The sequence below is a fragment of the Ictidomys tridecemlineatus genome, chromosome 9, assembly GCF_052094955.1.
Source record: "Ictidomys tridecemlineatus isolate mIctTri1 chromosome 9, mIctTri1.hap1, whole genome shotgun sequence".
Lineage (NCBI taxonomy): Eukaryota > Metazoa > Chordata > Mammalia > Rodentia > Sciuridae > Ictidomys > Ictidomys tridecemlineatus.
Genome location: NC_135485.1, coordinates 58,056,610 through 58,079,522, shown reverse-complemented (window position 1 = coordinate 58,079,522; position 22,913 = coordinate 58,056,610). Strand labels below are relative to the sequence as shown.

Below are 22,913 nucleotides of genomic sequence, written 5' to 3'. Positions count from 1 at the left end.
TAAACCCATTATAGACTGCTTACTTGCCCAGGGACCCCGCTTTCCACTGACTCCCCCTGCAACACTCCCATATTGCCAGGATGCAAACCCTCAGGAGCCTATCACTTAGTCCAGAATCTCCGCCTAATGAATGAGACAGTTATTCCCATCCACCTGGTGGTTCCCAACCCTGACACTCTTCTTTCTCATGTTCCCCCTTTGAGCACTCACTTTATTTTCCTGGATCTTAAAGATGCCTTCTTTATAGTGTCCCTCCATCCTGACTCTTATTAGCTCTTTGCCTTCACATGGGAAGGTATGTATCATCAGCTGACATGGACAGTCCTACCCCAAGGCTTCAGGGATAGTCCCTATCTCTTTGGGCAAGGCTTGGCATGGGATCTAACTGCTTGTGACTTAGGGGGCAGCACACTCTTACAATATGTGAATGACCTTCTGTGCGGTTCATCATTCAAGGCTTATGAACTCACACTGCTCAGCTCCTCAATTTCCTGGGGTCCCTGGACTCTTGGGCCTCTCCAGCCAAAACCCAGCTTACTACCTCTTCAGTTAGTTATTTAGGTACACTTCTCACTTCAACCTCTAAAAGCCTCACATCAGACAGAATTCAAGCTCTCCATGACCTACAACCACCCAAAACAGTGGAATACATCCTCTCTTTCCTGGGTCTGGCAGACTTTTTCAGGCATTGGGTTCCCCACTTTGCACTTCTTACCAACCCCTTATACAAGGCCACTAAGGAGACCCCTCATTGGACACTCACCTCCCCTAAGCTAGTAGCCAATTCCTTTTAAAAGCTCAGGAATGCTCTTACATATTCTTACACTCTCTCTCTCTTCCTAACCCTAAACACCCTTTCCACCTCATTATGGATGAAAGACAGGGTATCACCACTGGCCTGCCCACTCAGCCAACTGCACCCTCCTATAAGCCGATGGGATACCTCTTCAAGCAGCTTCACTCTATGGTTCATGATGACTACCGAGAAATGTTATAAAATTTTATGTTCTCCTGAGAAGTCAACTTGAATATATCTCTAAAAGACAACAAAGAGAGCCTAACTTATTTAAAGTTTAAAAATGTTTTGCCTCTTTCCCTTAAGAGGGAATTAAAGGCTCTCTTACCTTGTCTGTTTCATGTTTCATATATAATGATAAATTACTTTCACTAGTTAATATTAATTTAAAAATTCTGTATAATTTTTTATAAAATAATATTCAAGTAAAAAATTAAGACTAGTTTCAAAATCAAAACATCTTGCCTAAGATTAAACAAGTGGTCACCATACCTAAGTTAAAATTCTTTCATATCATTCCAACTTAAGACAATTATTCAAGTTTATTTAAAGTTAAATTCAGAAGATTCCTAAAGTAAACAAAACACTATATATAAATAAGTAAATGTTTCAAATTATAAAAATTATATTCCTTAATTTATAACGATTATAAAATAGTAAATAAGTAAATGTTTCAAATTATAAAAATTATATTCCTTAACTTATAACTATTATAAAATTAAATCTTTTACTCTTATTAATTTTATATTGTATTATCCTTACAAGTTTTAAAACTATTATCTCGTAAAGCCTTATGCAAGTACAAATTTTAATGTAACAACTGAAGGTAATTTATAATAATAAGGTGATTACTTATAAGACGAACAAGTTGTAATTCTGTATTTTAGTATCCATACTGGCCCCAGTTTATACTTTTATTGCTTAGCCCAGTAGTAGAGACAAAGGAAAACCATAAGACTCATAAAAATAAACAAAACAACAAAAATCTAGGCCTCCTTTTGCTGTGGTGCCCTCTTTAGTTCGACAGCACCACAGGTCCCTCTTGCTAATTTTCCTGGCCAAATAAAAATATGTATTGTCACTTCTTGCTGTTTAAATACTTGTACGGTGCTGGGCCATTCTCTAAAGCTAATGGTGGTCCAGTTTATATCAACTTTTTTCTACAATTTTAAAAATAAAAATGGGGAAACAAAATCCCATATAACCCCCCTAAATCTCACAATTATTTTGAAAAGTTTCAAGATCGTGATATTAAAAGCCTCACTCTTGCTGAGTGACACATGGAGCTTCATTGGGGTGGATGCCCTGGCCAAATTGAGTGCCCTCACAGGTCTTCAAGGGCTACAGCATGCCAGACTCACCATCCTATGGTGGAGGTTATAGGATGCCCAGTGGCCCCATGGAGTGGAGGCAGGGCCAGCTGAGGCGCAGCTGAGGGCAGTGGAGGACTGTTGGGATCTAGGCAGTGTCAGTCCTTAAGGAAGTTAGCATCATCCTATCCTGGGTATGGGGGGCTGAAGGTGTTAAAGCCCAAGTGTGTTCTAGCGCTTTCTTGCGCTTTTTGTTTCTCCACGTGGGCTGATGACCATGGCTCCAAAGGCAGAGATCAGATCTGGGAGCCAGTCTGGGCTCCCAGGGCTCATAGGTGGATTATGGGTGGACATCACAGTAGAGGTTGATTTTGAGGATGTGGTGCTGGTTCCCCCAGGAGAGCTTAAGCCTTTCTGTGTGGGCAGGCTTTGGGGGATGGCAGTAACTGTGGCCACACCAGAGGTTGCTTTCCCTGGGGTGTGCCTTGCATTCTGTCCCTTGGTCCCCATGGTGGTGCTCTGGCTAGGGGCACTGGAGGTGTTCTGTTCTAACTGTGCCCCATGTTGCTGCCGGTTGCTTGGGGTACCTCCTCTTTTGGAGGAGATACACAAGGCCTCAAAAGCTATGATGAGTTCAGGGAGCATATCATGGCTCCCAGATCCTCTCGATGTCATTTGGACCAAAGGGTAACTAGAGGTATCTTTACTGGCTGTACTGCTTGTCCCGCAAGGTGGGCTTAGGTGTTTCTGGGTGGGCAGGCTTTGAGCAATGGCAGTCAGGGTAGGAACATGAGTGTTTCCTTGCCCCTTTGTTCCCTTTTCTGTGTGTTTCCCCAGTGCCACGGTGGTACTGTGGCTAGGGGCACTGGAAGTGTTCTGTACCAACTGTGCCCCATGTTGCTGCCTGTTGCTTGGGGTACCTCCTCTTTGGGAGGAGATACACAAGGCCCCAAAAGCTGTAATGAGTTCAGGGAGCAAGTCTTGGCTCCCTGATCCTCTTGATGTCATTTGGACCAAAGAGAAACTAGAGATAGCCTTTGTAGTGCTTGTCTCCTGAGGTGACTTTTGGTGTTTCTGGGTGAGCAGGCTTTGAGGGATGGCACTCAGGGTAGAAATTCTACTGTTTTCTTGCCCCCTTTTAACCTCTTTTGTGTTTTGCCTCGGTGCCATGGTGGTACTCTGGCTAGGGGCACTGGAGGTTTTCCGTTCCAACCTTGCCCCATGTTGCTGCATGTTGCTTGGGGATTCTCCTCTTTGGGAGGAGCTACACCAGGCCCCAAAGGCTGACATCATTTCAGGGAGCAAGTCTGGGCTCTCTGATCTCCTTGATGTCACAGGGGCCATAGGGAGACTAGAGATGCCCTTTTCAGTGGTAGTACTTGTCCCCTGAGGTGAGCTTAGGTGTTTCTGGGTGGGCAGGCTTTGAGGGATGGCACTCGGGGTAGGAACTCCACTCTTTCCTTGCTCTTTTTTACCCTCTTTGGTGTGCTTTCTGGGTGCCATGGTGGTGCTCTGGCTAGGGGCACTGGAGAGGTTCTGTTCCAAACTTGCCCCATGTTGCTGCCTGGTGCTTGGGGTTTCTCCTCTTTGGGAGGAGCTACACCAGGCCCCAAAGGCTGACATGAGGTCAGAAAGCAAGTCTGGGCTCTCTGATCTCCTTGATGTCCCAGGGACTGCAGGGCCACTAGAGATACCCTTTTCAGTGGGAGTGCTTGTCCCCTGAGGTAAGCTTTGATGTTTCTGAGTGGGCAGGCTTTGAGGAATGGCACTCGGGGTAGGAACTCCACTCTTTCCTTGCCCTTTTTTACCCTTTTGTGTGTGTGTTCTGGGTGCCATGGTGGTGCTCTGGCTAGGGGCACTGGAGGTGTTCTGTTCCAACATTGCTCCTTGTTGCTGCCTGGTGCTTGGGGTTTCTCCTCTTTGGGAGGAGCTACACCAGGCCCCAAAGGCTGACATGAGGTCAGAAAGCAAGTCTGGGCTCTCTGATCTCCTTGATGTCCCAGGGACTGCAGGGCCACTAGTGATACCCTTTGTAGTACTTGTCCTTTGAGGTGAGCTTTGGTGTTTCTGCATGGGCAGGCTTTGAGGATTGGCACTCGGGGTAGGAACTCCACTCTTTCCTTGCCCTTTTGTACCGTCTTTTGTTTGTTTTCTGGGTGCCATGGTGGTGCTCTGGCTAGGGGCACTGGAGGTGTCATTTCCCAAACTTGCCCCACGGTGCTCTCTAGTTTTGGGGGTTTCTCTACTTTCTGACATTGATATTTGCTTGCATGATGTCCGACCCAAGGACAAGTCTCTCCTCCCATCTGCCTTTGAGGTCACTGAATGTGTCTGGGTGCTGCCACGTGGACCCACGGTGGAGTTTCTGTGTTTATCAGACCCAAGGGCTGAGTAGTTTAGGCTGCCCATGGTTGTTGGGCCCACAGTCAAGGGTGGCATCGGAGCTGCCCCTGGACCTGGAGCTCCTACGTGTCCATGCTGAGGACAGCTGACAAAGCTAGGGGCTCCAGGCTTCATCCCACCAGGAACCCCAGAACTGGGTGGGACGGTGGCTCCAGGGGTGAGAGGCTGCTTCCCCTGCGGAATGTGTCCTCGCACCCTTGGAGCTGGAGAGCTGGAGCTTGCTGCAGGTGAGGGCCTGTGAGTACAGTAGGGCTTTGGGCCCTGGTGAGAGCGCCGGAAGCTCCTACCCAAGGTGGAGGGAGGCCCCAGACGTGGGGGCTGTGAAGGCAGAGTGGTGTTGAAGGATGTGACCCCAAAGGGGGCCACTGGCTGTGCAGCCAAGCCTGCCAATGTGCTGAGAGAGGGCCTGGGAGGAAGGGCCAAAGCAGCAATTGGCAGGCTGGTGGAGAGCGGTCCTGTGAGATTGGTGATGGGAGCATGGCTCTGGGAAGAGACAGCAGAGCTGACCCACACTGGGGTGTGGGCCACCATGGTTGCGCTGCTGGGGGGATGGGAAAAGGTCTGGCTGAGGCCCACTGATGCCAGAGGCCTGGCCCCTCCCGGTGGAGAGGGGACCCCCCCATGGGCTTGTGGGGCCATGGCACAGCTGTTCCCAATGGCCTGGGTCTCACCCATCAGAAGACCGTTGATGCGCTGCAGAGCTTTCTTCTTCTCCCTGTCTAGGTCCTCAGCCGTCACTGCACAGGCCAGTAACAGAGGCGGTGGCAGCTTCAGAGGTTCCCCTCGGCGGCATCGCAGGAGAGGAAACTTGCGTTTCCGTGGCCTGCTGGTGTCTCCCGTGGGTGAGGACTTCTTCTTGGGAAATGGGTGTCCCGCCCTGCCTTCTGCCACCTTCTCACCCTGGGCCTTCTTTGGGGGAATCCCTGGGGATGAAGAACATCCCAGGGGCGGCTCCCCGTTGGATGGGTCGGGAGCCCTCCTCTTCAGGGCTCGGAGACCTTGCGTGGAGCTGTAGGAGCTGCTGATGGGGTTTCTTCTGGGGCAGGAGCTCATGCAGATGGCCCGGGAGCTCTCAGCTCTGTCTTGGGACCTCTGGGTGCAGAGGTTACTCCACAGAGGCCCAGGCCTGGGCACAAAGACAGCCACACAGCTATGGGTCCCCAGGGGCCTAAAAGCAGATGCTCTTCCAGTGACCTGAGGGCGCCCCCTCTGATGTTCTCTGTGAACAGGGTGCTCTGCTTGCTCAGCCACCACTTGGCCACTGTCTCCAGGGGCTGTGATCACAGTGCTCCCTGGGCAGGGTTCTTGGGCTGCTGGAAGCTGGCAAGGAGCCACTTCCTGCCCCTGCACTCTACAAGGCGGCTGTCTGAGTCTGCGGCCTGGGATGCAGGAATTCATGAAAGCTGCAGTTGACAGCAGCGTCCTCCTCAGGAAACCTGGCATGCGGAGGGAGGAGGCAATATCCAAGTCTCCCAGAAAAGATCGCAGGGTCCGCAGGACCCTGGAAACGCACCGAGCAGGCACATTGCGCAACCGCTGAGGAGCAGTTGCAGGATGGCGGCAAGACGACCTGCGAGTGGTGCCACCAGCCCAGGAAGCCCTTAGTGGCCAACTAGTATAGGGATGTCGGCGCCGCCCATGACCCGGCTCCTGGTGGGACCCTTCTGGCAGGTCTCTGCCCCTCAGCGCCGGGGGCAGGGGTGAGGGACAATACTTGCTGTGAGAAGTCTCCATGGCAGTCTCAGCAAAGGCGCTACTGGGTAATTGTAGCCTTGATCGCAGAAGGCCTTCTTCCCCTGCTCACGCAGCTTCAGGCGAAATGGCTGTGAGACCTGTTGCCAAGGCGCAGCTGAGGAAGGAATGAGTGGAGAACGCGCGAGCACGTGAGGAAAACCGTTAATACTGGACAAGAGGCAGGCTTGCGCCAGGAACGGACGCGCGCGTGCAAATTCCGCGTGCATGTGCAAAGTCTGCATGCACGTGCAAAGTCCAGGTGCTTGCACCAGATGCGGAAGAAATAGGCAAGGGAACTGCGAGCCTGGTGCGTGCGTGGGTCCTGGGGCGACTGTTGAGTGCTGACACTGGGATGTGATTCAGATCCCGCTGGTCCACCTCCTGACCCAGAGAGTTTTCCCGGGTCATCTCGGAAGGGTTGTAGATGCTGGGTTTGAGGGGTGGCAGCTATGGCAAGGCCAGGGATCTCTCCCCTCAGACTGGTGCAACGACCCTGCCCCTCACCAGAGGCAGTGAACTCCAATGGGGGGGGGGCAGTCGGAGGGCTGAGCAGGCTCTTGCTGCGGGTTGAGGGTAGCTCTTGGGGCGTGGAGCACGTGCGGACTAGGGTGATGAGCAGGTGTTTGGCTGGCAGTACCTGCACCTCCGGTCCAGGGACAGGTCGGTGCCTCCTCAGGAGTGCTCTTCTCTGAAAAGGAGGGAAGTGGCATGGCCCCAATAGAAGCGCCCCCCATACCTCCAAGCTTGGAGAAGGGGGTAGCCTCCCTGGGCCTCTGAAGGGGAAAGCAATGTCATTAGATAGGCGGTGCACCAGCAGGGGAGCAAGTGGTGGTGGCATCTCCAGGATCTCGCTTGCTGGGGCTGGGCAAGGACACCTTGTCCTCCCTTGAAGGTGTGAGCTAGTGTTGGTATCTAGCCTTGCTCTGGTGAGGGTGGGCGGGACTTAGTTTGACAGCCAGGAGCTCTTGCAAAGGCAGGAATTCCTCAGCCCATGCCCCGCCCCTGAGCTGTCAGAGTTCTGTCTGCTGTCCTGCCTGGGCCTGGCCAGTCAGAAGGGGAACTGCGGGGCGGGGGGGGGGGGGGGGGGGGCAAGTTTCTTGGCTGAGCAGCATTTGCAGGTGGTGGCAGCTTTGGGATCACGGCCTGTGGGTCTTCCTGCACTTCCTCTGGGAACAGTGGAGGGAACAGCTGCTGAGAATGCATTTAAGGCATCCCCCAGAGTCTGGCTGAGGGGTTCAGCAGGGCAGGCTGGGAGGGAATGCTACCCTCTGTGCACAGTCCTCTCTCTTTGTGTGGAAACCAGAAAAACCCAGCTGCGTGCTCACAAAATCGAGTTTTTTCCATATTTGGGTTGCTTTCTTTGAATTTTGGTTATCAAGATTCTCCCATTTTTAAATTTATTTTTTTTAGTTGTCAACAGGCCTTTATTCATTTCTATGCAGTGCTGAGAATTGAACCCAGTGCCTCCCACATGCTAGGCAAGTACTCTGCAACTGACCCACAACCCCAGCTCTCCAATTTTTTGACTGTCTTCATTGCTTAGCTGTTCTGGGGACAATACTAGGCCTCCTACTGTTCCTACAGTGTAAGATATGTCACCTTTCACCAGTCCAATCCAACGCAGACACCTACAGACCCAGAGATCCACTCAGCATTCACTCTTTGGAGGTTCCAGTTGTCATGGGTCTTGGCTTTTCCTGGATGGAAGGGCACCCTGCCAGGTTTAGCTGTGAGGTTTCAAGCTCAAGCTTCCCATAACCCACTAAGCAGCCCTGCATGCTCCTCCATGCTCAGCTATTAAGAACTGTCCCCCCTCCTCACTGGTGGAGTTGTGGGCTTGCTTCTGAACTGGGCAAAACATCAGTGAGTGGGGACCTGGAGGAGTGAGGTTGGAGGGAGCCTCACCTGGGACTGTTGTCCCAAGTGGGTGCTCCTTGGGCCCCTTGCATTGCCCATGGCCTTTTCTGGGTCCACTGGACCTTCAGTAATCAGTGAAGGCCGCTGGGTGAGGTTGTGGCAGTGCTCGTCTCTCCTGGTGGGAGAATTCCTGGCATGGTATCCTTCTGAACCCAGTTCGAGGTGCTGCCCAGTAGGCTGCATTGGGAATCAGGGTCCTGGAAGTAATGGAATCACCTGATGGGCCAGTGCAGCACAGACTTGCAGTGGGTGACAAAGTTGGAGTTGGGTTGCCAAGAACATGGTCCTGGGGCTCAGTCTATAGGTCCTTCCTCATGCCACACAGCTGAATTGGCACTTATCTTGAACTTTCCTCTGGAGTGGCCAGAACCAGAAGCTCCTCCACTTCCCGAGTGTCACAAAATCATAGTGCTTTTGAGAAAATGGCTGGAAGATGGGTTTATGTCCCCCAACATGGGCCTCCCCACAGGCTTTCAGGCTGGAAAATTCTCAGTTTCCTCTTTCTGTCACCATTTCCTGCTGCATAGGGAGGAAAAATGGACACCCTCCTAGATCTTGCCTGCCTCTGGAGTCAGGGTACTGACTGCATTGATGGACAGGGTGACCAAATGTGGGCCACAGCTGAGTGGTCCTGGGGTCTGAGGTTGTACAAACTCTTTATTTTCTACTAACAAAGTTCAACACAGCCTTTATTTCTTGTTTTACTTCTTATTAAATCAGCAATTCATGCTTGGGGTAGATCAGATAGAAAGTACAGATTGCTAAGATTCCTTGGAATGTGGCCTTGGGTTTGAGTCTATGGATAGTGTTGTGTACCAGTGTTGTTCAGTCATTTAAAAGGAATACACATTGTGGTGGTCGCAAACATACACCTGTAGGATGAACTTGCAAATATACTAAGCCACGTGAAGGCCTCACTGTGGTTTGTCAAGATCATCCTGATTCTCAAGGACCCGTCTTTCCCTCGCCTTAGAGGGAACAGACCCCAAGTCCTGGAAACTGCCTTTAAGACTCCAAATTTGTTTTGGAGAGGGTAAAAAAACACCAATGTTGGAGAGGACTATGATGAGTTTTAGTTAAAAATTGATTTCTAAATGTGGAATCAGAATAAAGTAATACATGTATAATATAAGCATATATCATTGTTTCTAAATTGTCATGTTAAATTTCATAAATATCTATTAGATCTCCTAAAAAGTTGATATCATCAGAAAAAAAAACTCCATTTTTATCCTCTTCCTGGGAAATATTTTCTATTCCCACACTGAATTTTTTTCTTAAACTTGGTTTCAGCTTTTATTTTGACACCTGTGTTTGTATATTCATTTTTTTTAAATCGAGGATTACTTGCATATATCATCTAATCACCTGTTTTTAATTCAATGTAATCATACACACACACACACACACACACACACACACACACACACACACAGGCACATTGACCAGGAGTTATTACCATCCTTTTTCTTTATGAGGCAGCAGAAGCACAGAGAAGATACAGAATATGCCCAAGACTCCACAGTGCATTTCCTACTGAATGTTTGTGTCTCCTCCAAATTCATGTTGAAGCCCTATTGCCAATATGATGGCATGAGAAGTGGGGCCATTGGGAGGTAATCAGATTTCGATAGGCCGGTGGGGGGGTGGGGGGGGAGGCGCGGGGCATGTCTCCCAAGATGAGATTAGTTTTCTCAGAATTTCAAAAAGAGACCAGGGCTTACTTGCTCTCCACCAATTGAGAATACAGTGAGAGGCAGCCAGCTATGAGCAAAAAGAGGGCTCTTTCCAAGAATTCAATCTATCAGTACCTTGACCATGAACTTCCCACCCTCCCAAATGGGGAGAAATAAATGTTTCTTAAGCTTAGAGTATTTTGTTGTAGCAGCTAGAACTGACTAGGACAGTCAGTGAAAGGACTTTGTGAATATTCAATGAAATAATGTATGCAAAGTGGTCTATGAATATAAGCTATTGCATTATCACCTTCATCATCATTACCATTTTTCCTAACCAAATGGCATAGGGGCTATTTTTCACACCTAATTCAATTCCAAAAGAAGCCACTGATATTTCTCCAGCCGAAAGAGGTTATGACTGCTCCAGATGAGTTACTACCTAGATTTTCAGGTTGTTTGTGGCCATTTTATGGATCTACACAGACCTTTGGCTGCTCTGTAAATGAGTTTTCTGGCCCATCATGAGATTTATACCCCTGTGCCATCAATACCATCCCCTTTTAGGGTGTCCAATTATGACCAGTCATTTGCATCTTGAGCCATTCTGAAATCCATGTGGATTTTCTCTTCCTCAGAGGTCTATAAAAACATGAATGACAGGTGATGTCACTGAACAACAAAGATGGGAGAGGACAGCTTGAAGAGCATGGAGAGGAGCCAAGCAATCAGAGAAAAAATAACACTAAGAGTGGAGGAGGCCAACCTCTGTCCAGAGGGCTCTGGGAAGAGCCAGCCTGATTTCCTTCTGGGACCTGCTCTTGGGCACTGGCCTGGGCAGGCACCAAGATGTGGTTTCACCAGACTGAGGTTCTGATGGACTTGGTGTCTGGTGCAAAACTTTAATTCAACCGTTAGCTCTAAAAACAGGAAAGCATATTTCTAATCAATAAAATTTTCCCTTTTTGACAATATTATGGTACAAAATCCTGATGTCTTTTTCAGATTTAAAAATGTAATAATAAAATATAATATTATTACAGCATAATATTTAAAATAACACAAAATGCAAGCATGGCTTTAGATTTCTCACAAAACATATTTTCCCCCAGATTAAATTTTTATTCAAATATGTCATTTATATATCTTTATGGAGTATATCATGGCAACTCAATAGACGTATACAAGTTTTATCATGCAACTTTGATATTACATCCAGGAAGTCCCTATAATGAAACCTGAAATTAGATTCATTGTGATGAATTACTTTTCCTAGAATTCATACTGTGACAGAGTCTGAGAGACTGTCTCTTCAGGCCCTTCAAGAATTAGGACATTCTAGCATTTCAAGCAGGCATTGATGCAGGAAAGATGAGTCTGGACACCTGAGGAATTTGGAGGAAGCAGATTTATTTAAGCTGCAGCAACCCAGAGGGGATAACACCAAACAAGCTCTGGAGCCCAGGTCTGGTCTGGAAATTAGCTCTAACATTGCAGTGGGTGGTTACACAGCACAATGTTTAATATAACTGAACTTTGTTCCACATTCATAGGTTGGACAGAGGTTTTACACAGAAAACAGAAATTTTCGCACATCAAAAAACTTGATTGGAGACTATTTTCTTTTAGGATGTAGATGAGCACAATACCTTTATTTTTATGTGGTGCTGAGAATTGAACAAGGGCCCTCACATGTGCGAGGCAAGTGCTCTATCACTGAGCCACAACCCCAGCCCTGCAGGCCTAACTCTTACAAGAAAGAGAAACCTGGCCTTTACAACAAAAAGGAGCTCAAAGCACAATGAGTGCTCTGGAAATTTTGTTGACTTCTTAAAATAATCTCTTCTTGATTAGGAGAGAGACTTGTGTGTTACAATTAAGGTGGGAGTCTTTTGGAAACTACAGCATTACCCCCTTTGATGCTCATTATTTAATCCTCTAAGTCAAAGGGCATTATTATCTTCTTGGCTTAAAGCTTTATATAATGTAATATCATAGTTGTTGTTTCTCTTTTTCAAAAAGGAAACCTGCTTCTATTGTAGAACCACTAGTTTTAATGAAAAGAGGAAACAAACATGGAAGCAATACACAAGTTCAGAGCACAATCCATGCTATGTCAATTAAGCTTTTGAATCCACCAAGAAAAGGAAACCATCCTCCAAATAGTGAGCTTGGATCTCAACTGCAATGCCCTTTCAGGATTGAACTGGTACATGCGTTTGTTTTCTGATATTATTAACTATGTGTTTGATTGCTATCAGTCCTAGGGTCAAGACAAAACAAAGGACTCTGTATATGACAGAAGTAAGGGGTGGCAATGACAGTATAAGAGCTGTCTTAAAGAGTGAAACAGTCCATTTTTCCTTTTGGTTAGTATATCTTTCACCTTGTACATCCAACCCAGAGTGGCTGAAGCAGGGCTGATGTTTCCTCAAGCTTTGGGCACATTCAGGCTAGTCAGCTTCCAGAGTGACTTGAGCAGGGTTGGTGTCCTTCGGATCTTTGAGTTTCTCTGGTGTTTCCTTCTTCCTGATGCTCAGCTTAAGGGGTACCAATTAAGGAGTGAAAGCTGCAAAAGAATGTACATAAGAATAAGAGATTTTATTTTCAGGAGGTTCCAAAGCAGGCTAAAAGGAACAAAGTATTACATAATGTATATCTCTGCATATGTACATACATGCATTGACATATTTGGTGACCCTCTAAAAATTAGAGTAAGGGATTGTAGATAGTGCTCTATGTGGGGGTGTGACAAGAGGTGGGGGATATCCCAGGAGGCTTGAACTATGTAGATTTAAGTCTTTAAACAAATTTGAAAACAGCCTATAATTTCACAAGCCTGACCCAACATCGGCCTATGATCTTCCATATATTATTATTTCATCTAAAAAATGAAGTAAATTCAACCGCCTGCTCACAGGTCAGTTGCCTTCCAAAGGTGCACCTCTAAGTGGGTTGACTTTAATCTCAGAATATATTTCTGCATGGAAATCATGGCAAATGCCTTCCTGGCTTTCAAAGTTTAGGTACTGCTCAAAGTTTAGGTACCCCTGGCTTATCCTCCTCACCAACTTTACCAGATGCAAACCCAAGGTTGTACCTAGTTCTGTACTCTGGTCAAGGTCACCCAGTTAAGAGGGATTTAAATCCAGCTCTACCCAATCTGAAGTCTTTACTTCTCCTCACACCACCCCTTAGCCAGACAAACTTGCTTACTTATATTTTTCCTTTCTTGATAATCTCTTGGAAGAAGCCAGTGTTAGGCTAGATTTGGTAGATCTAGGAGGGTATTTTCCCAATAGGCTATTTTTCCTACAAGTCCAGGTATGGCCAGTCTGGCTGTCCCCAGCCTGCTGCAATGTACTGGGGCCTCACACCACTGCCCAGAGACCCTGTGCCCAGATGACCCTATGTCCAGGACACAGAGTCTCCTTACGGAAGAGTGGAGGAGTAGGAGAAGGAGACACCATGGAAAGTTCAGGAGAAAGGACCAGAAGGTTCTTCCAGGGCACAAACTACAATTCAGAGGCCTCCTACCCTTTGTAGTAGTGGGTGGGGTTACCCTCCAGGTAAATAAACACTTTGTTTCAATTTACCCAACACTGCCATGAGCTCATATTTTTTGCTCAGTGTGGAGTAGCCTGACCACTGTTATTCTAAATGAAGGATGTTTCCTGGTTTCCTAGAGGAAGAAGGCCTGAGCTGCCTGTAGAGCCCTCTAGGGCAAGCTTTTCGAGCTCCCAGGGCTCCACATCTGGAGAACCCTATCAGAATTTCTGGAAAGAAAAGTAGACTGTGCTGTAATGCTACTTGAGAAATGAGCTCATTTAAAACTTTTGCAGCTCTAGCAGAAACTAAAGAGGTAAATCAAGAGCAAAGGTAAGGAAAAACGGTGTCATTTTCTTCTCTATTTATTAGTGCAGCTGCATCTTGCCTGAAGGCCCAGGCCCACCATGCTGGGGGTCCCAGCCCGGGTGCGTTCTGCTGTGTTCCACCTCCCGCATGCCTCTCTCTCCCACTTTGGAGATGTGCTGAATCAGCACAGCTTCCTGGAGTCCCCTCCCCAAAGGCAAAAGAGTATGCAGGGGCTGCCCCTGTCCAGGCTAGAGGCTGGATGTCCTCCAGGGACAGCTTGGGAAATCTCTGGGCCAATTCTGGTCCCTGCCTCCTTTGTGCTCTGTGTCCTGCATGGCCCTAGGTTCATACCATGGTTCAGGGCAGGCCAATTCAGGACCTGGAGCCCAGGAGCTCCTTCTCATAGGCTCGCTCCCCTGGGCCTGGGATGCCAACTCTTTTCCTTCCCTTGCTCTGCCTCCTTCCCTTCTGCACAGCATTTTGTTCTTCATTTTCAATCCTCTTGGAGAAGAAGTGAGATTCTCATCCTTCCGTGTGACTCTTAGCACAGTGCTGACTTTTTTCTTTTTGGCTTCCTGGTTCTGCTGACTGACCTTTGGAATTTCTTGGCTCCTTGTCAGAATCCTCAGTTCTTCCCAGCATCTGTTTAAACACCGCGTTTCCGGTGGCAATGCCCTTTTTGCTTATTTAACCTTTTTGTCATCTGGCTCCAAGTTCCACAGGGGATTTTACTGCCTGTCAGGTCAGTAACAGTGCCCTGTCGCTAGAAGAAGTCTTGAGAATACATTTCCTTTGTGTGTGAAGTTGCCAAAGTTTTAAAGATCGGCACTGGGAGAGAATTTCAAGGCTTTTCTTTACACGTGGAGAAAGGGGCATCTGGAAGACTGGCATTCAATGCCCTCCTTCACAGGGGCCAGCCTGCCTTTTGAGCCTTATCTCCCACCAAAACTGCGTTCCTTCAGCTTCCACTTCCACTTCACCCAGGACCCTTGCTGCCTGCACTTGGCTTAAGCGGTTACCTATGCCAGGATCCCCTTTCTCACTCCACTCAAAGTGAGCATTTCATTTTTTTTTTTTTTTTAGTATAGTCAGAGAGTTATACAACTATTCCCGAAATGAATTCTGGAATATTTTCATTGCCTTAAGAAGAAGTTCTGTGCTCTTTATCTGCTGCCTTCCTTCCATCTTGCCCAGGTTAAGTAACCACTAATCTGTTTTCAGTCTCCCTCAATTTACCTATTTGGGATCTAATAAAAATGAGATCACCCAGGATGTGACCTGTAGTGGCTGGCATCTTTCACTAAGCATGTTTTCAAGATTCATCCACATTGTAGCATGTATCAGTAATATTTCATTCAAGAGGCTTATTTTAAAAATATTTTGAAACCTCTGAAATAAAGATGCATCTTCAAATCATATTGATATGCATAGGAACAATTTTTCTTTCTTGGTAATGCTTATAACCATGATGTGATTTCTGTTGATAGAGCATTCAACAAAATGCTCTATTTATGTCTCCTTGTTATCCCTGTCATAATCACCTTCCTGGTCAAGCCATTTGTTTGTGTCTGTCTTATTTCTACATTGTAGGCTCCAGAAGGACAGAAGCCATGTCTTAATAATCTTTGTATTCTTTAAAGGACCTAGCACAGCACTTGGCCCTTAAGAGGTATTCAGTAGATTTAAAGATGGCATGCATTGGGATGTATTCACCACAAATAATGTGACATAGCAGAAGGACGCCCAGTCTTCATGGCCTGTTGCACACCAGATGAGTGTGCAAGGTGCTCATAATTGTTAAGTTTTGGTGATTGATACAGTTAATTGACTAAACATTTGCTCACCTACTATGTGCCAAGTCCCATATTCTGAGCAGACAGTATTAGAAAGATGATTCAAATATAGTCTTTCTCCCAAGGAACTCATATTTTGGAAAGACACTTATATAAATGGTTATACAACAAAGAGAATGTGTGGGCGTGTTATAGGGGCTACCAATGCTGGAAAAGAGAATTTATTTAGAGAGTAGCACATGTATTTAACACCCAGGTGCCAAGAACACCGCTTTATAGTCTGACAGCCTGGGCTGTGCCACTTCTTTGTGAATCTATGTGATACTGAACTCTCCACCTCCTTCCTTCCTTCCTTCCTTCCTTCCTTCCTTCCTTCCTTCCTTCCTTCCTTCCTTCCTCCTCCTCCTCCTCCTCCTCCTTTTTCTTCTTCTTCTTCTTTTGTGATACTGGGATTGAACCCAGATAGTCACATCCCAGTCCTTTTATTTCTTGTTTTGAGACAGGGTCTTGCTAACTGGCCCAGGCTGGCCTCCAAATTGTGATCTCCTGATTCTGCCTCCTGAGTGCCTGGGATTACGGGCATAAGCCACCGAACTTCACTTTCCTGTGCCAAGATCCCCTTTAACTACAATGGACATAGCAGTATTAAATTATAAATAATGGGTTTGTAAAGTATTTGGTATATATGTGTTTAGATAAATGACAGCTATTCTTGGGACTCTTAGACCATTAAACCTTCAGGAACTTTAGTATTTGTTGACCCTTCCTAATTTTATAGGTGTGCCTATTTGGTTTTTTTTTTTTTTAGTAGTAGTAGGGGTCTGAACCCAGGAGCATGTACATGCTGGGTAAGAGCTCTACCACTAAGCTACATCCCAGTACTTTTAAAATTTTATTTTGATACAGGGTCTTGCTAGATTGTCCAGGCTGACGTTGGACTTGCAATCCTGCTCTCTCAACTTTCTGAATAACTAGGATCACTGGGATTACAGGCATGTCACCATGCCCAGCTCACACATAATTTTATGTAGTAAGACACAGACCTTATAGTGGCTTGTCCTTTTGCTGGGTTTTGAAATGGGTTCAGATTTCATGGAAGGGAGATGGTTGAGGGATGAGAAGTTTCAAATGAGAATCTCCAGCCAGTTAGACAGGCATATTTGAGGTGAGCTTGAGAGGGTCTGATCTGTGAGTCCAAACCATCGAGTCTCCCATTTACCTCCCCTTGGGCAGCTGCTTCATCATAGTAGAACCTTCATATATTTATATATGTAAGCATGTGCTGTGTGTCTGAACAGCCTTTAGCAAGAAAGTCTCAGCCCAGATTTGATTATACGTTTTAGTTCCTCCCTAGATGTTATTTTTCTCTTCTTAGCAAGTCTGTACATTTCCTGATCTGCCAGGGGCAAGGTTTCTGATTTTTTTCCCTCCAGTGTCCTGCATGATGGACAAATAAATTCTGTTTGCAAGTATTGTCTTTTTACTTTGTAAAACTAATGAGTGTTGTTGAATGAATGACTATATTTTGAATGAATCAATGAACAAATAAATAATTGCAGGGTTAGCCATAACAATTGGCTCTTCAAACAAATTACATTTATTTTCCAAGGAAGAAATGAGGTATAAGATTTAAGTTAAAAGAATTATACTAATTTATCAACTTTTTTTCAGATTTATAAATAACATTTTATTTCAATCACTATTCAATCAACAGAGCTACCATGATTGGGTTTATTTAGTGGGCTTCTTTTTTTCTGATAGTCACAACAGCAGGAAAATAATGTTTTATTTTTCTGCTTAGTAGACTAATAATACATTTGAAGCTTCCATGGTTACCAGTCTTTGTCTAAAAAGAAGATGCTGAACAAGATGCATAGAGCTAAGAACCACTTTTGGAAACTGGGGCTGTCTTTTTCGCTTTTGGGTGGTAGAGCAAGGGATTGGTCTTCAGAGCCAGGACTCCAGTCTCTTCAACCTGGGCCAGAGTATGGGAAGGCTCAAGTGTACACATACCAGGAGTGGGATTCTATTAACTAGGAGGCATAAGTATTGATTTGGTTAACAGAAAATGTGAGAGAAACATATAAATTAATAGAGCCTTTAGGCAAGATAAAGTTTATTTCTCTCCTTCATAAAGAACTCCCGATGTGCGTGATTTAGAGCAGGAAGAGCTCCATAGCCTAATTTCTTCAATTCTCTGCTCTACCATTTCCAGGTTGTGGTCTTCAAGCTTCCAAGATGGCAGCTGGGACCATACAGACACATTTCAGGAGGAGACATTGAAGAGAAAAAGAAGGAGGCACACATCACTTGCCTTTTGACAAGGTTTCCTAGAAGTTGCCACATCACACTTCAATGCCTCATTGACTAGAACATAATCCTGGAGACATTAGGTGCCAAAGGAGGTTGGAATATGAGGTCTTTATTCTAGTTGGTCATGCCCAGATAAAACCCACAGTTTTATTACTGAGGAGAAAGGTGAAGAGAACTAATAGAGTGGTAACAACTATCTCTGTGCCTTAATGGTGCATGGTCCCAATGTCTGTCCCAGGGTACTTAAGGATCAGGGATGCCAGTGTCCCTAAGAAAGTTCTGTTGGATGATATGAAAAAATCTAGTCCTGGGATTACCAGCTCTCCATTCCCCATGCTCAGGAGTCTTTGAATCATCTTCTTAAAAGTCTCTACCACCTGACTCCAGGTTTCTTCTCCATGTAAATGGGATGTTTTACCACTCTACTATTTTCCTTTGAAATTAGATTTGAAACTAGGCTCAGCCTCTCAGTAAACGTACTATCTTGGGCAAGTGATTGAACATCTCTGTGTCATTACATTTTCCATAACTCTGAAATGGAAATGATCTATAATAGTAATAAATAATAATAACCAGGCTCCAAAGTAGGTGCTTTAAAAATGTCAAATTACTTTCCCAACCAAATGTACTGTGTGACAACCTGCCTCTACCACAATGATACTTTGTTCAGATATTCCAAAGTTAGCTCATACTCTACTCTTTCTCTAATTTTGATAAAGTTAGCTTTTATTGAGTGCATACTATGTGCTAAATACTCTTCCAAAAAAAAATTTCTTTTTGCATGTCAACTCCTTTAAAACTCATAGTCACACCTTTACTATCCCCATTTTCCAGAAAGAGATTTAAGAAACATGCTGGAGGGCTTACAACCAGGAAAGGGTAGAGCTAGGACATGAATCCAGGTAGTCTGGCTCCCAAGCTTGTGAGCTTAACCACAAGTGATAAATGACAAAGCCTCCCTATGGAGACTTTTACCTGTTTAAGATCTTAATTGAAGCTTTGTAAATTTAGGATGATTTAAACCTTATGAGAGCCCAGAGTCCCTCCTGTTCTCCCTGTCCTTTATCATCTTAGCTTTTAGTCTCATACAAGATTCTTTTTACTGGGGTTAATGATCATGTATTCAATAAATATTTGTGTCAAAACCTAATCCTTGTCTAAGAGTTCACAATTTGGTTGGGAAGGCAGGATGTTAAAATGCAGTTACGCCAAACTGGGCACAGTGGCCCAGCAGCTGTAATCCCAGCAGCTTGGGAGGCTGAGGCAGGAGAATCGTGATTTCAAAGCCATCCTTAACAAGGGTGAGGTCCTAAGCAACTCAGTAAAACCCTGTTTCTAAATAAAGTACAAAATAGGGCTGAGGATGTGTCTCAGTGGTCAAGTGCCTCTGAGTTCAATCTCTGGTACCTCCCTGCCCCACTCACCCCAAAAAAAAAAACCCTTCATTGAAGGATGAATGGATAAACAAAATGTGGTATATACATACAATAGAATGTTAGCCTTAAGAAAGAAAAGAAATTCTGATATGGGCTACAACAAAGATGCATCTTGGAGACATTATGCTAACTGAAATAATCCAAACCCCAAAGGACAAACACTACACGATTCTCTCAGTGAGGTACCAAGAGCAGTCAGATGCATAGAGAAAGAAAGTAGAGGGTGTTTCCCAGGAGATGAGTGGAGTGAAGAATAGGAGGGTATTGTTTCTTGGGTGCAGAATTTCAGTTTGGGAAGATGGAAACGTTCTGGAGATGGATCGTGGTGATGGTCGTGCAATGTAAGTATACCTAAAGCCACGAAGGATTTATTTTTGTTTTATTAAGAGGCAGGATCTCACTATATTGCCCAGGCTGATCCCAAACTCCTGGACTTAAGTGATTCTCCTGCCTCACTCCACCTGCTGAGTAGCTGGGACTCCAGGTGTATACCACCATGCCTGGCTTTACAAGTAAATAGACTCATGTGGCACATTTTATATTTATTTTGACACACATACATACACACACACACACACACACACACACACACACACACACACAATGCAGCAAGGTAAGAGCCTAGGAGGCTGTGGAGTGGAGCACATGAGCACAGTGGCCTCACCTGCACCGTGGCCCCTTGGGTCTCTGATGCAACCTCCATCAACCTCCTCAGAGCCAGTTTCTTGGGCAGCCCTCAGCATTCCCTTCTCCTTCAGGACCCTCGGTGTTGGGCTTGTGAACTAGCAGGAGTGGGAGAAGACTGGTGGAGTGGCCTGCTGATGATGATCAGAAAGCCCTGAGTTGCTGTACAAGTGACAGAGGCCTGGCAATGTGGGCCTCAGCAGTGAGTGTGGGGCTTTTATGGCTATTACTTAGCAATCTGGGTGAGCAAACATGATGTCCTGGACAAGAAGAGATGGAGAAAACTGGTGGCACTTGAGAAAGGTTTAGGATACAGATGTGATAGATCTTAGTGACTCGTGGGAACATCACTGTGTTCAACCCCAGGGCTGCAAACACCTCCAGCACACTGTTTACTGATCCCAAAGAAAGAACTGGGGGGACTCAATGAGGAGGCTTTGAACATTTTATAACTCACACACTACTCAGCAGTAGCGGGTACTATGGAGGGCCACACTGCTTCTAAAAGCAGGGGAATACATAGATTAGGTTGCATGCTCATCGTGTATGGATCTCTCAATGTTTTATGAATACATTCTTTTACTTTACAGGATCATTCTGCTTTCCTTCTCACCTAAAGACTGGATATAAGGGAAATGGCCAGCTCCCCCTCTCCACCTCCTTCCTTACCATTTTCTGTGGAGTCCTCCCTATCTCACTGCAAGCTTCCCTAGGCACGGATTAGTGTTTATTCCAACAAGTAGCTTGAGGAAAAGGAGCACCTAAGGAGGAGGACCCCCAGGTTGCTGGGTTGGGTGACCTGGTTATATGGGATGAGAGTGGAAAGTAGGAGGATGGAGGGGTTGGTTAGAGGAGATAATGAATGCTTTCTCTAAGTGCTTGCAATATAACCAGGAAGCCAGCAACCCTAAAAGAAATATCCATTTTTGTGTTTATTTAAAGAAGAATCCGAAGGATTCACTAGGAAAATCGATTGAGATTAAAAAATAAGAAGAAGAACTTTGCTCAGAAGCCTTCCAAGGAGAATATAAGACCAGATGTGGGACTTGCATAATTCTGGCATCTTCCTGTGTGAGTCTGATTTATGTTTATTTTCAGCAAGTAACACACACTCGGTTCACTTCTCTCAGTTCTTATTTGCAGAATCACTGGAATCCAAAACCAGTTATATGGTCTTCTTGATTGTAATCCAAGCCATCATTTCCAGTCCTTGAAAAAAAGAATCAAACTCGTTAGCTGTGGGGGATTATAAAACACAACCCCTTCATTATATTGGGAACGGTCTCTTTGTTTTTAAGCTTGAACTGCCTTCAAAAGGATTGTGACTGGGGAGATATTCCCATTGCTTATTTGCTTTTTAAATTTAAGTTCACCTCCCATTTCAAATCTATTATCCCTACAGCTGCAATTTTCCGACATTGCTTTGGGGATGCTGGATTGGCCTATTCAGCCTGTCCCCTGCCTCTCACAGCCCTCTAAGGCTTGAGAATGTATCCACATAAATCATTAGGCACATACCTGAGGCTTGCCTCCTGCTGCCTGCCTAAACTTGGGACAGTCTCTCTTCACAGCCTCCTTTCCCTTCTTTCTGTGAGAGGCAGAGAACATTGAAGAGTTAGGACCTTGCTTAGGTAGGACCGTCCCATTGCTAATCAGCTTGTGGAATAACAAAAATCCAGAAACAATCAGGTGCACACTTCAGTGCACTGTACTGTATGCTAAGTACTTTTACATTCATTACCTTATTCCACCTGGGCCTTTGTCTTTGAAATGTGAATAAACATCTATTCATCTTTCCTACTTCACATCCCCATAAAGATCCTGACTGATGAAAGAGAGGAGAGCCCCTGGGAAACTCTCTGATTCACAAAGATGGACAGCATTAAACTAATAGCTTGCATTTCTGAAAATCTTTGAAAACGACTACTTTCTGTTTTTCTTTCCTCAAAAGGTACCTGCTAGCTTCTATTTCCAATGCTCTTCGTGTGAATATTAATTGTTGTTAAGCTACCATTTACCAGGTACTTAGCGTAGATGATTGATTGCATTAAGAGTTCTTTAGTACTCAGCCTTGAGAAACAGGTACAGCAAAATCCTCATTTTACAATAGAGGTTACAGCTTCGGAGAGATTAAAATAGCCAACCTTAATCCATGCAGGGAATAAGGGGCAGAAACAGGGTTGTCAAAGGATTTGAAGTGAATGTGGAGCCCCTGCCCACTGCTGTTGGGACTGATTTTCAATGTAATCTCTCTCTTCCCTCTTCCCCCTCTCTCTCCTCTATTCCTTTTCTAAGAGTATTTGCCCCCTAGGCTTTCAGAGTGTCTATTTTGGAAACCACAAAGTAAATAAAAGAGATCTGTTGGATGCTATCCACTTTCATCAGTGTGGGAAAGAGAGGCTGGGAACAGGGAGGTGAGGGGTTAACTTGTCAGAGGACTCCTTAGTCCATTACACCCCAGACAAGAGGCAGCGATTGCAGACTCTCCAGAAAAAGGGATGCTCTCTCTCCACTCTTCCGCATTCTGTTCCCTGGCTTGGATTTCTCTTTTTGGACAGGGACATTTTCCACCTGAAGTCTTGCCTGGCTTGGGGGTTGGCCAGTGGAGGAGGGAGAGGGGAACGGACAAATAAAGGGGAGAGGGAAGAGGAGGAAGGCTCAGGAAAGAAAAGCAGATGGAAGTCGTCTTCTGGGGACAGGCCAAGAAGGAGGCCCAGGCCCTGGGAAATCTGCCCGCCTCCTGTTACACAGTCCCCCTCCCAGCTTGCTTCTCAGTCTGTGTCCAGGATTGAGACCATGTGTGGAAGCTCCCAACAGCAGGCGCTGCAAACAGCCCAACCCAGAGGAGAACCCCACTGGGAGAGGAGACCTGCTTTCGTGCTGTGAGGAGCCAGCTGCCAGCTCAGAAATGTCCTTCCAAGTGTCAATGTTGCAAATCAGAAAGAAAAGAAAAAAAAAATCTGAGTATGCATGACTCTGGCCAAGGAGGTCCCTGT

General features: G+C 45.7%; 1 long non-coding RNA gene across 1 annotated transcript; it reads right to left on the bottom strand.

Annotated features, from left to right (window-relative positions):
• Positions 1 to 11,226: 11,226 nt before the first annotated feature.
• LOC144366728 (uncharacterized) lies at positions 11,227 to 14,255 on the bottom strand. The gene is made up of 2 exons (XR_013425833.1): positions 14,043 to 14,255; positions 11,227 to 12,405 (listed from the first exon to the last, which is right to left on the bottom strand). It is a non-coding gene; the product is annotated as an uncharacterized LOC144366728 (long non-coding RNA).
• Positions 14,256 to 22,913: the final 8,658 nt, after the last annotated feature.